Genomic DNA, 13,227 nt, shown 5'->3' with positions numbered 1-13,227 from the left:
ACTCTCACCGCTGTTGTTTAACATAGTGCTGGAAGTTCTAGCATCAGCAATCAGACAACAAAAGGAAATCAGAGGCATCAAAATTGGCAAAGATGAAGTCAAGCTTTCACTTTTTGCAGATGACATGATATTATACATGGAAAATCCGATAGACTCCACCAAAAGTCTGCTAGATCTGATGCATGAATTCAGCAAAGTTGCAGGATACAAAATCAATGTACAGAAATCAGTTGCATTCTTATACACTAACAATGAAGCAACAGAAAGACAAATAAAGAAACTGATCCCATTCACAATTGCACCAAGAAGCATAAAATACCTAGGAATAAATCTAACCAAAGATGTAAAAGATCTGTATGCTGAAAATTATAGAAAGCTTATGAAGGAAATTGAAGAAGATATAAAGAAATGGAAAGACATTCCCTGCTCATGGATTGGAAGAATAAATATTGTCAAAATGTCAATACTACCCAAAGCTATCTACACATTCAATGCAATCCCAATCAAAATTGCACCAGCATTCTTCTCGAAACTAGAACAAGCAATCCTAAAATTCATATGGAACCACAAAAGGCCCCGAATAGCCAAAGTAATTCTTAAGAAGATCAAAGCAGGAGGCATCACAATCCCAGACTTTAGCCTCTACTACAAAGCTGTCATCATCAAGACAGCATGGTATTGGCACAAAAACAGACACATAAACCAATGGAATAGAATAGAAACCCCAGAACTAGACCCACAAACGTATGGCCAACCCATCTTTGACAAAGCAGGAAAGAACATCCAATGGAAAAAAGATAATCTCTTTAACAAATGGTGCTGGGAGAACTAGACAGCAACATGCAGAAGGTTGAAACTAGACCACTTTCTCACACCATTCACAAAAATAAACTCAAAATGGATAAAGGACCTGAATGTGAGACAGGAAACCATCAAAACCCTAGAGGAGAAAGCAGGAAAAGACCTCTCTGACCTCAGCCGTAGCAATCTCTTACTCGACACATCCCCAAAAGCAAAGGAATTAAAAGCAAAAGTGAATTACTGGGACCTTATGAAGATAAAAAGCTTCTGCACAGCAAAGGAAACAACCAACAAAACTAAAAGGCAACCAACGGAATGGGAAAAGATATTTGCAAATGACATATCAGACAAAGGGCTAGTATCCAAAATGTATAAAGAGCTCACCAAACTCCACACCCGAAAAACAAATAACCCAGTGAAGAGATGGGCAGAAAACATGAATAGACACTTCTCTAAAGAAGACATCCGGATGGCCAACAGGCACATGAAAAGATGTTCAACGTCGCTCCTCATCAGGGAAATACAAATCAAAACCACACTGAGATATCACCTCACGCCAGTCAGAGTGGCCAAAATGAACAAATCAGGAGACTATAGATGCTGGAGAGGATGTGGAGAAACGGGAACCCTCTTGCACTGTTGGTGGGAATGCAAATTGGTGCAGCCGCTCTGGAAAGCAGTGTGGAGGTTCCTCAGAAAATTAAAAATACACCTACCCTATGACCCAGCAATAGCACTGCTAGGAATTTACCCACGGGATACAGGAGTACTGATGCATAGGGGCACTTGTACCCCAATGTTTATAGCAGCACTCTCAACAATAGCCAAATTATGGAAAGAGCCTAAATGTCCATCAACTGATGAATGGATAAAGAAATGGTGGTTTATATACACAATGGAATACTACGTGGCAATGAGAAAGAATGAAATATGGCCCTTTGTAGCAACGTGGATGGAACTGGAGAGTGTGATGCTAAGTGAAATAAGTCATACTGAGAAAGACAGATACCATATGGTTTCACTCTTATGTGGATCCTGAGAAACTTAACAGAAACCCATGGGGGAGGGGAAGGAAAAAAAAAAAAAAAAGAGGTTAGAGTGGGAGAGAGCCAAAGCATAGGAGACTGTTAAAAACTGAGAACAGGGGCGCCTGGGTGGCTCAGTCGGTTAAGCGGCCGACTTCAGCTCAGGTCACGATCTCGTGGTCCGTGAGTTCGAGCCCCGCGTCAGGCTCTGGGCTGATGGCTCAGAGCCTGGAGCCTGCCTCCGATTCTGTGTCTCCCTCTCTCTCTGCCCCTCCCCCGTTCATGCTCTGTCTCTCTCTGTCTCAAAAAAAAAAAAAAAAAAAAAAAAAAAAACCGTTAAAAAAAAAACTGAGAACAAACTGAGGGTTGATGGGGGGTGGGAGGGAGGGGAGGGTGGGTGATGGGTATTGAGGAGGGCACCTTTTGGGATGAGCACTGGGTGTTGTATGGAAACCAATTTCACAATAAATTTCACATATTGAAAAAAAAATTTTTTTTAAATAAAAAAAAAATTTAAAAAAAGAAAAAAATAATAATGCATTATCCTTCTGATATCTGTAACTTGTGTAGTTTCCCCAGAAGGTAATCTTGGTTTTCACTGTGCCTACTAGCACTTTGCAGGCGTTCAGGCACATTCAGTCAGGTGGTGTATAGTAGAGACTCCCAAGTTAAGATACTGACCATGCAGGAAAAAGAAAGAGCTAATTCTCACCTGCTGAAATTATAGAGGTTTTTGCAAAGGGCCGTACAGAAATGTGCTGAGTGAACAAGGGTGAACCTTTCCTGTTGGGGGAGGTTACAGCATTCTTTTATTTATTTATTTATTCATTCATTCATTCTTAAGTTTATTTATTTATTCTGAGAGAGACAGAGACAGTACAAGTTGGGGAGGGGCAGAGAGAGGGAGAGAGAGAGAATCCCAAGCAGGCTCCTCACTGTCAGTGCAGAGCCCAGTGCAGGGCTCGAACTCACAAACCGTGAGCCAAGAGTCTGACACTTAACTGACTGAGCAACCCAAGCGCCCCTACAAGGTTCATTTAAAAATCAGATATGATCCTGTACTTGAAAGTACTCGTCATATAGTGGGAGCTTAAAAAAGGTGGTACATTGCAAGGTCAATACTGGGCTTCACAGAAACTACTGCAGGAAACAAAGAGGGTTGTTGTCCTAAAAAACTCAAGAGTTGCTCTTTATCGAGCACCTACTACGTAACAATTAAAGGGAGAGACTGCAAGTGCTTACCCACATCCTTTCTTGCCTTCTTTCCTGGGTTCACAGGAAGGCTACATTCCCAGGCTACTTGCAGTTAAGAAAGATCATGTGACTACTCTTGCCAGAAGCAGTATTTGTCGTTTCCTGGCCCACCCATTTGAGATCCAGCACACCACCTCCACTCCCTTTCTTCCATTCAGTGGCAAAGATGGAGATGGAACTGCAAGACAAAGCCAGAAGCCGCCTACGTCTCTGAGCCACCAGTTGGTGAAGATCCACTGCCAAATCACATCAAATTTTACTTGCACAAGAAATAAACCTGTGTTAAGTCATTCAGATTTTATGTTTTATGTTTTGCATCAGCTAGCAGTTATTTTACCCAGCTAATAAACAGGTAATATTTATGTTGTTAAGCTTATCTAAAAATTTTAATGACAAAGGTAATAATAGTGCATATATTCTCATTGCAAACATTTCTAACAACATACATAAGTCTATCCCTTCCCTTTACCATGCTCCTCTACAACTCAAGCTTTCTCCTCAGAGCTAACTATAAGAAAAAAATACGGTGTATATTATTGTAAAGACAATTTTAAGCTTTTTAATGCATACACGTGCTATAAAAACATACTGTGATATTTTAATATACTGGATAGTGATATACATACTGTTCTCCCACCTGCCTTTGTCACTTAATAAAATGAATGTAGCATCATTTCATGACAACACAGATAAATCCACCTCATTATTTTAACTACTCCCTAGGATTCTAAAGTATGTATGTTCCATAACTAAACTATTTTCCTCCTGATGGACACATCAGTATTCCCATTAGTTTCTATGCTTAATAGAATGAATCAACATCTTTGGACATTAGTTCTTGGGCAAATGTGCATAAGAAAGATATAGCAAACAGAAATTGGGATAAAGTGAGGAGGGTATGAAAACTATACATTTTTATAAATATTGCCAAAATATCATCCCACTTATCTGCCAATTAATATTTCATAATTAATATATGTAAATACCCTCTACTTTCATATTTTTTTTAAAATCCCTTAACTTTCTGTCAAACTTATGAAAAAATGTCTCATATTAATTTGTACTTCCCTATTTTCTAATTAAGTTAAGCAGAAGGTGAACTTAATCTTTTCCCCATATAAAGCTGAAATTCTGCAGCAATGTTCTGAGTCACAGGATTCCTCTGATCAAGCCTTTAGAACTCTGATGTCAACAAGATATTTTCCTTTTACCATTGAGGCACAAAGATTTGGTTAGAATAACCAGGTGCCAGAGATTTGGGCCAGACAGGACACTCCCAGATAGAGAGGGGCATGAGGAGGATGGCAGGGGAGGGCAATTTCAGAGTCCATGAAAATGTCCAAAGAACATAGAGGAGGCTAGCAGTTGGGGATCCTAAAGTTCAGCAATATGTGGAGAAGTGACCATAAGGGGAGAAAGTGGTGGATCAGGGTGGGACATAAAAGGAGACTTATGTAAATAGGCTTGGAAAATTTCTGACTCACTTCCACCAGCTGGAAATTGTCGAGTGATCTAAGTGGGCAGGTCTCCAGATGAAAGAACCCAAAGCCTATCAGACATCCCACCCTACTTTAGAATCCTCTCTACATAATCAGGCATAACTGGTTCCTCTGTGTCATCTAATGATGTTACTGATGGATTCTAGTAGAGAAACATTTCCTGATGACCCTGGGGGTTCCAATGTACTCTTGTCAAAGTACCTGGGCTGGAAGCTATCTCTACGTCTCTTGGAGACAACTATTTCCTACCTTATATACAGCAGACACCCTCCATTGAGGTTGAAGCTGTGTGAATGGGTGCGGTTAGTGAATGATGACACACAGTTGAGACAGGCTGGGAGTACCATGAGTAGTAGAAGAGGATATACAGTGGCAAGGAAGGAGAAATTGGAAGAGGAATGCCTTAGGGGTAATGAGCTCAGTGACTACAAGGGTTAGCTATGGACATGTCTTGAAAGACAATCCAGATGGCGTTCCTAACTCAGACTGCCTTCTCATGCTTCTTGATTTTTTGGCACACAAGAGGTTGGTATCCTGGGTCTGTGTTTGCTGGCCTGTGTCACCACCAGATATTGCCTGGCACAGCAGATTGGGCCGAGGAGCAAATATTTGCAGAGTATGTGATAAGGTGATGGAGATGCCACATTTCCTTGTTACACTGACAGGGGATGATGGAGATATGCGGGGTCCAATGAGTGAAGCATGATGTACCATCCTGTTGCCAGCATCCCCATGTGCGAGATGAGGGTGTTAGGGGCAGTGAAAGAAACATCAGTGATAGCATTCTCAGTGATAGTTTCCCATGGGAATTCACAAGTTAGGTAAGCAGTTCTAACACTTTGGGTTTCTTCCCTGGTAGCCAGAGGCTCTACCTGGTATTATTTTGAATCAGTGAATGTTACCTCTAATACTTTGATTGATTGATTGATTCATTCATTCATTCATTCATTTGTCTAGCAAGTATTTATTGAACATATACTGAGGGAAAACACTAAGTAAAGAAAACAAAATGAAATAGCAAGGCACCTGATTCAGGCTATGAATACAAGGATGGTGAGGAGGGGACAGATTTGAATTGTAGGATGTTAAGGACTATATGAAAGGGTAGGGGAAAGTCTATAATGACTCTGAGTTCTAAAGATGGCCTATTGTTAGCTGAGATTGAGGATAAGTTTTGAGGAGGAAGAGCTGGTGGCAATTTCAGTTAGAGGTAGAGATTAGGCAGGGTGTAGTGGATCCATCAGCGTGTGCCATGTAGATGGTGAGCTTCTCCCAGCTGTCCAGGTGGAGATGTCCTATGAGTAGTAAACATGGAAATGGCTATCAGGAGAGGGTCCCTGCAGATTACGTTCGGCTGGATCAAGAGAGGTCATGCAAGGCCATATAGGTGGAGGTAAAATCAAGTGTGGTGCATATGGTGGCCTATATTCTGTCTCCTCCCCAAAATTATTGGAAGCCAAAATTACACAAAACATAATAAATCCAGGGAAGAGTTCAAAAGGAGAAAGTCCTCACCCATAAATCTACTAATTAGAGAAAACTTTCTTATGTTTCCTTAAGCTCTTTTTTCTAAGCATTTATCTGTGCTTTTGACTTTGTATTACCTATGCCTGTGTATTTGTGGCTTATAATATATATGAAGTTATAATGATTTTTCAGTTGCCTATCTGCTATCTTGGTCCTTTGTAGGACTCTACTCTTAACAGCCTTTGTTCAAGGCTGAGCTTACATCCACAATACACACACACTTATCTCCTCTAACTAATGTGTCTGTTCTGGGCAGCTGGTAGCTCAGTAGTAACTCAAGTTTCTCATGACATACAGAGCGAGGAGCTGGTGGCAATCTTGGGTCCAGGGCCCTGGCGGTTCAAACCTCATGACACATTCTTTACCTAACTAGGGGACAGTGATTGTGAAAATTTTAGCCATGTGACTACTTATTCCAGCTGAAGCTTTCCCCAGAAATCTGATCCACGAAAACAAGGAGGAGTGAGCCATCTAGGTAAAATGGGGACTGCAAGCCCGGAGTCCTGTCCACTCAGCTCCTTCTTCCTCCTGGAAGCCATTGAACCCTGACACCCACAGAACTATGGGGTACCCTCTGAGTATTGCTGGAAAAACTTGGTGCTACAAGACCCTGCCTCAGACATGGACTTCATCTAGGACTGACAGTCATCCTGAAAACATAGGACATGTCTTCTATGTGATTTTGTCCTGTATTCTATATTGATTTTGTCTTGACACCCTAAATGCCCTGTATTCAGCTTTTTAAGAAGTTATAAAAATGTAGCAGTTACAACTATTTTTCCAGCATAATAATTGGCAATTAAATCACTTAAGGCAACACTAGCTGAAAATCATACCTCCACAAATAAAGATCTTGTCTCTCCAGAGGTTTGGCTGATAGAAGATCAAAAGGGGAGATTTAGAATTAAAGAAAGAAAATAATTCAAGAAAGAATATTTTTGGCCACAGTCCCAAGTCGTGAACAAGTAACCACCATTAACTACATGTAACTTCCGACCTGTATAATGAGACCCTCGAGGACTGCCTCTCCCCAGTAACTAAGCTTCTGCAAGACAGCAAGTCAATGTCAGTTCCAGGCTCCTGAAACTCAGCCAATCAGTGATACTCCCACAATGAAGATCAGCCAATCAGCGACAGCCTCACATTTCTGACAGCATCCAAGCCGCAAACCCTCTGTCCAGGTGCCCTGCATCCCCAGGTTGGTCCCTAGCAGCCTGACTCTAGGGACCACAGGAACACCCATGAACATCTCTTGGCCCCTAAACACTCTGCTTCTCAATGTCCACCAATCCCTGAATGCCCAATAGCCAAACCTCCTGGAGGGTCAGCTGTGGCTTTGTTCAGAAAGACTGTGCCTTACAGGTATAGTTCTCCCTTCAGGCAAATGGGGAGTTCGGCTTTTTTTTTTTTTGAATTTTTTTCTTTCAACGTTTTTTATTTATTTTTGGGACAGAGAGAGACAGAGCATGAACGGGGGAGGGGCAGAGAGAGAGGGAGACACAGAATCGGAAACAGGCTCCAGGCTCCGAAGCATCAGCCCAGAGCCCGACGCGGGGCTCGAACTCACAGACCGCGAGATCGTGACCTGGCTGAAGTCGGATGCTTAACCGACTGCGCCACCCAGGCGCCCCGGGAGTTCGGCTTTTTTGCATGAAACAGTAAGTTCAAGTTCTTAGTTCGCAAGTTCACAAACTTTTCAACCATTCATCCCTGTTTATGGACTTGTTCAGACTTGTGTCAGGCACACTGGCTGAGGTGGTGAAGAGATGTGCAAATTCAATCTTTTCAGTTCTTGCAAAGGTTGTTTTCTTTGTGTATATTGGAACCTCAAAATGCCCAACACAAGTGTAAATATTGTGACAAATTTTATGGATGGTGGACATTTAACAAATGAGGAACAAGTCCTTTCAAAGTTCTTTCTGCAGTATGCAATGGTTCATTCAATATAGAAAAGGTGGAAAGTCAGACAGAAACCAGCATATGCCTACAGCTGAGCATGAGCAATGCAGGATTTCCTCAAATGGTACTAAAGACAGTGAAAAATAATAATGAAATTTTTTGTTTAAGAGACACTGAGATTAAAAAGATAAAATAATCACAGAAGTTATAATGGCCTTCTATGCGGTATATCATCATCAATCTTTCACTTCAAGTTGGAAACAAATTTCCAAGTGCCAAGACCAAATCTACTGCAATAAAAATATATATATATAATGGCTCCATCTATTACAGAGATTATCAAAGATCTAAAAGCCTCACCATTTTTATGGTATAGCCACAGATGCATGTAATGACAATTACATAATACATTTTCTGTTGGCTTGTGAAAGTTTTATCACCAAAAAAAGGCTTTCTTATAAGGCTATTGTGAGAAAAATCATTTGGAAATGTGACTATATAAGCAACAACAATTTTTGAAGTGACTTCCTTTTTTTTAAGTTAGGAGTTAATTCAAGTGCTTAAAGTTGATTAAAAACATGCATGATTTGATGGTAGATGTTGGTTATCTGTCCATATTCCGTGTCATGCAATTCAAACAGCATCTGATGTCCTTTTTATTGAAATTGAAGAGATAGTTATAAAATGATTCTTATTTCAACATTTACCTTCTTTGAACTGAGTTATTAAAGCTATTAAATCACCAAGAACTTGGGGATTTTGTTAGCATTGAGAAGTCTTTGATTCTCATTCAAACATCCATTGGCTCTCTTTAACAAATGCAGCTGAAAGAATCTTTAGTTTATTTGAAGCATTGATATCATAATTTAAATTTGAAGCAAAGGCCCCCAAAACTCTTGGTGACTTTTTAAATAAGCCCCTGAGCAAAGTCTACTTATTTCTTGCTCATAGTTTTCAATATTTCTCTAGCAAGAGGATTATGTGCACTGAAAGAAGAGCAAACAGTATTATTAAAATACTCCATTGATTAAAAGAATTTGTTGAATGTGTTAAAGAATTGATGAAAAATGTTCCCTTCTATGTATGGAGTCTCTTCTTAAAATGAACAACATTACTTATGAACAGGAAAAGAAATTCTGACTTGAAGTGGGTAATTATTATGGAATTTGCCAAAACTATAATTTGGAATGGATTTCATCACTCAAAAAATTTGATTTAGTAACATGGATGTTCCTGAATACTAATCCAGCAAGAGAACGATGCTCTTTTTTTTTTCAAGGGGTGACTTTTTTTTTTTTAAAGTTAAGGGATACAAAACAATCCTGAAGGATGGAAAAGTGAAAGATGCCATGAAAGATGGTATTGTATGATTCTATAAAGCAAATTTGAAAAGCGGTTGTCAGAATTGTTAACCATGCCAGTACATGTTCAGTATACCAGCTCATAATGCTCAGGTTGAGCCTATGTTCTCATTAATTAATTTTCAAAGGACAAAATAATGAAATAAGCTAAAAGCAACCATTATAAGTTAGGCTATAATGGAAATGGAAGACTGAAACTGCAAAGAATTTTATAAGCATATTGTGTAAAACAAGAAACTGTTAGAGATAAATCATAAGGGGAATATAGCTAAATAAAGAGGTATATAATCTAGGTGTTTACTCAAAATTCCTATGTTGAAGTCCTAATCCCAGTACCTCAGAATACAACTGTATTTGGAGACAGGGTCTTTAAAGAGGCAATTAAGTTAAAATGAAATCATTAGAGTGGGCCCTAATTCACTGTAACAGGTTTCTTTATAACAAGAAGAGATTCGGATACCTATACACAGAGGGAAGACGATGTGAAGACACAGGGAAAAGAATGCCATCTACAAGCCAAAAAAAGACATACCTAAGAAGAAACCAACCTTTGCTGATACCTTGACCTTGGACTTACAGCCTCTGGAATTTTAAGAAAATAAGTTTTTGTTGTTTAGGCCACCTAGTTTGTGGTACTTTGTTATGGTCGTCCCAGCAAAAATAACATAGACAATTAAAATAATTCAAATTTAACTAGGTGCCCTGCATTTTTATTTGCCAAATCTTGCAGCCCTAGGTAATCTTGCAGCTCTGGTAAGGGAGAACCAGAAGTCAACTTGCCCACAGTGTACCCATCCTCAGGAATTACAAGGAACCCTGCCTGGATGATGAGCAGGAGATGGCTTCTAGTGCTCACAAATGTTCAAGAACAAATGATTCAAATATCATATACAATGATACATAAATTGGAGAAGAAAAGTACAAAAGGGCCAATTTATAGGTCCATCTCACTCATGAACATGGATGCCAAACTCCTAAATGTGATAAAATTTTACTAAACCTGCAATATATAAAAAGAATAATACACCTGGAGCAAGCTAATTTATCATTAGAAAGTCAGTTAATGTAAATTACTGATTTCTGGTAAGAGAGAAAATTCATATAACTGATTCAGTAAAAACCAGCACTTGATAAATTTGAACATACATTCAGGTTTTTTAAAAAAGAAAAAAATCCTCTTAGCAGCCTAGTAACAGAAGGGAGTTCTTTAACCTGCTAAAGACCATCAGTCTTTGGTGAAGTTCCAAAAGATTTTCATTTGAGACAATGACGTTCTACATGGCAATTCAATATTGTATTTGAGATCCTCACCTCCAAGATAAGGCAGATAATACAAACAAAATATACTGAAATTATACAGGCTGAAATAAAATTGTCATTCACAAATGATATGATTGTGGATGTGAATAATCCAACATAATCTAAGGAAAATATATGAGCTTTCTGGTTATTAATTCTTTATAACAAAATCAATTGTGTTTCTACATATTAGGGGGAAAAAGGCTGAATCATAAAATTAAGACCCACCACTTGCAATGGAATAAAAAAATGCCAAGTACCTTGGGAATGTATCTAACGCAACATGTATATGACCCTTACAAAGAAATGTTGTAGTCTTAATGAGGGAAATTTTAAAAGATGTAAAAAAAATGGGGAGATGTATACTTCATGAAGAATTAAAAAGCACAATAACAACCTTGTTATGTGATCTCCCTCTTGCATTTAATATGTAGTTTAATTCTCACAACATCATATGAAATAGGTTAGGTGTTAGTGCCTTAAACTTAAAGGAACTGTGGGTCTATAAATTCAAATAATTTACCCAAGGTCATGTAGTAAGTAGCAAAGCCAGAGCTTGAATACGTATTTCTCTGTCTCTGAAGTCACTGGTTTTTCCACAATACCCCCAGAGTAGACTCTGCTACTGCCCTACCCAACTATCTCTTTGGGCATCCCTTGCCAGGCTTCTTCATGGTTTGCTGCTGAGCTGTCACACATTTAACCCTCTCAGAATGACCCTTGGGCATTGGAGTTTCCTTGCTCACAGAGAGAGTCAGTAATGTCTAGCAATTTTATATTCCTCCTAGCCTCTCTGAATCCCCAGATAATCCATGGCCTCCTTCCCAGTACAGACATTCAGAATTGGAATAGGAATTTTACATTCCTGCATCTAATCTCAGAATGATCCACAGCCAAGGACAGAACAGCTCCTTTGCCTCAAGGCCAAAACAGTTTTGAGGTGTACTTTATGCTCTAGAGCTCCCTGTAGGATTAAATTAAATCTGAGATCTCACCAGACATTATACACTTACATGGCTTCTTCCCCTTATCTATCCTGCCTCCTTCACTCCCTTAATAATTTCTCCTGGGAGTAAATCCTTAAAACACTTGCATGTGGAACCTTAGTTTATCTGGGAGAACATGACCTACTAAATAGTCTAGAGAGTAGCCCCCAAATCAAGTGAATGTGTTTATTATATGGGCTTTAAAAAATCTATTATGAAATTGGAATTGGAAGTAGTAATGTTAAATAATTATTCAGGTAGAATATTAATGTAACAGAATATTCATATGATTCTTTTAGTGATCCCTGCCAAGTACTTTTATCCACCCAGCTTTCAGTTTTCCCATTTGATAAACCACAGTATCTCAAAAGGAGGCAACTTTGTCCTCTAAAATACATTTCATAAAATCTTGAAACCTTTCGGGTTGTCACAGCTGAGGTGAAGTGAGGTTAGTGATTCTAGTGGGTAGAAGCCACTAGTGGGATGCTGCTAAACAATGTACAATACCCCGGGCAGCGCCCTAGAAGAAAAAATTACCTGGCCCCACATATCAGCAGTGCTGAGATTGAGAAACCTTAGTCTAAACTCTTATGTATCTCTAAAATTCAGTAAACTATTAACTCAATCTTAGTCTACTGTATGTTAGATTATGATTTCAATGTAATCAATGCATTTTATTTCTATGAGAAATTAGTTAACTCAGTCAGATTGCTTGGTGACCACCTGTCAGTTACTGGGCTCTTTATGAACAATTGATACTCACCTAGGGTAGACTACTTCTGCATGGACACACAGCCTGTATAACCTAACATTCAGCGACTGGCTTGCTACTCTAGAAAATACTCTTTTAAAAATGTGGAACAGAGAATAGAGATAACCTAGTGAAAGCAAATACAATGGCAATGTCTTTTACATAAAGTGGCATGGGCAAATTAAAGCATGTCACGTGCCATTTTATGACACACAGTAATTGTAGACAGTTTAATTAAAAAGCTATATGAGCAGTATGCACTTTTGACTTTTTATCTTAATCTTGGTAACCAAGAGAAACTAATTTAATACTCTTAATTTACTGTTCTTAATAGAGCAGGTTTCCAATCACAGTTGCCATGTTATAGTTTTATAGAACAGTGAACACATTAAAAGTAGCTGTGATTAGAAGTTCATTTGTTATATTTACCAAAAACTTCCTACTTCAATTTTTTTAACTTAATATATATTGTGGTCACTGTGAATTGCACATGTTTAATGTACCATTAAAACACCCTGAATTAAATGAATACAATACTATCCACTTCCGTATTTTATCCATTTTAAAGTTAATCGCTTTATAATGAAGCATAATGTAGAGCCAAATATGGGAGCCAATTCAGAAGTATTAGAATTCCATGATGGAATTATTTCTACAAAACTACATAAAGAATTTCTTTCTATGAAACCCTCATCCTGGAAGAAATAGAGAGACATATGGAAGGACAAACTATTTGGGATTAATAACAAAGTATAAGAGGGTGGACCAAGAAAAAGCAGATAAAGATATAAAGCTGGATTCCAAAGGGAGATATGTGGTTGTGCA

The sequence above is a fragment of the Panthera onca genome, chromosome X (genome assembly GCF_046562875.1).
Source record: "Panthera onca isolate mPanOnc1 chromosome X, mPanOnc1 haplotype 2, whole genome shotgun sequence".
Lineage (NCBI taxonomy): Eukaryota > Metazoa > Chordata > Mammalia > Carnivora > Felidae > Panthera > Panthera onca.
The sequence above is the reverse complement of the archived record's forward strand: the minus strand, read 5'-3'. Positions refer to the sequence as shown.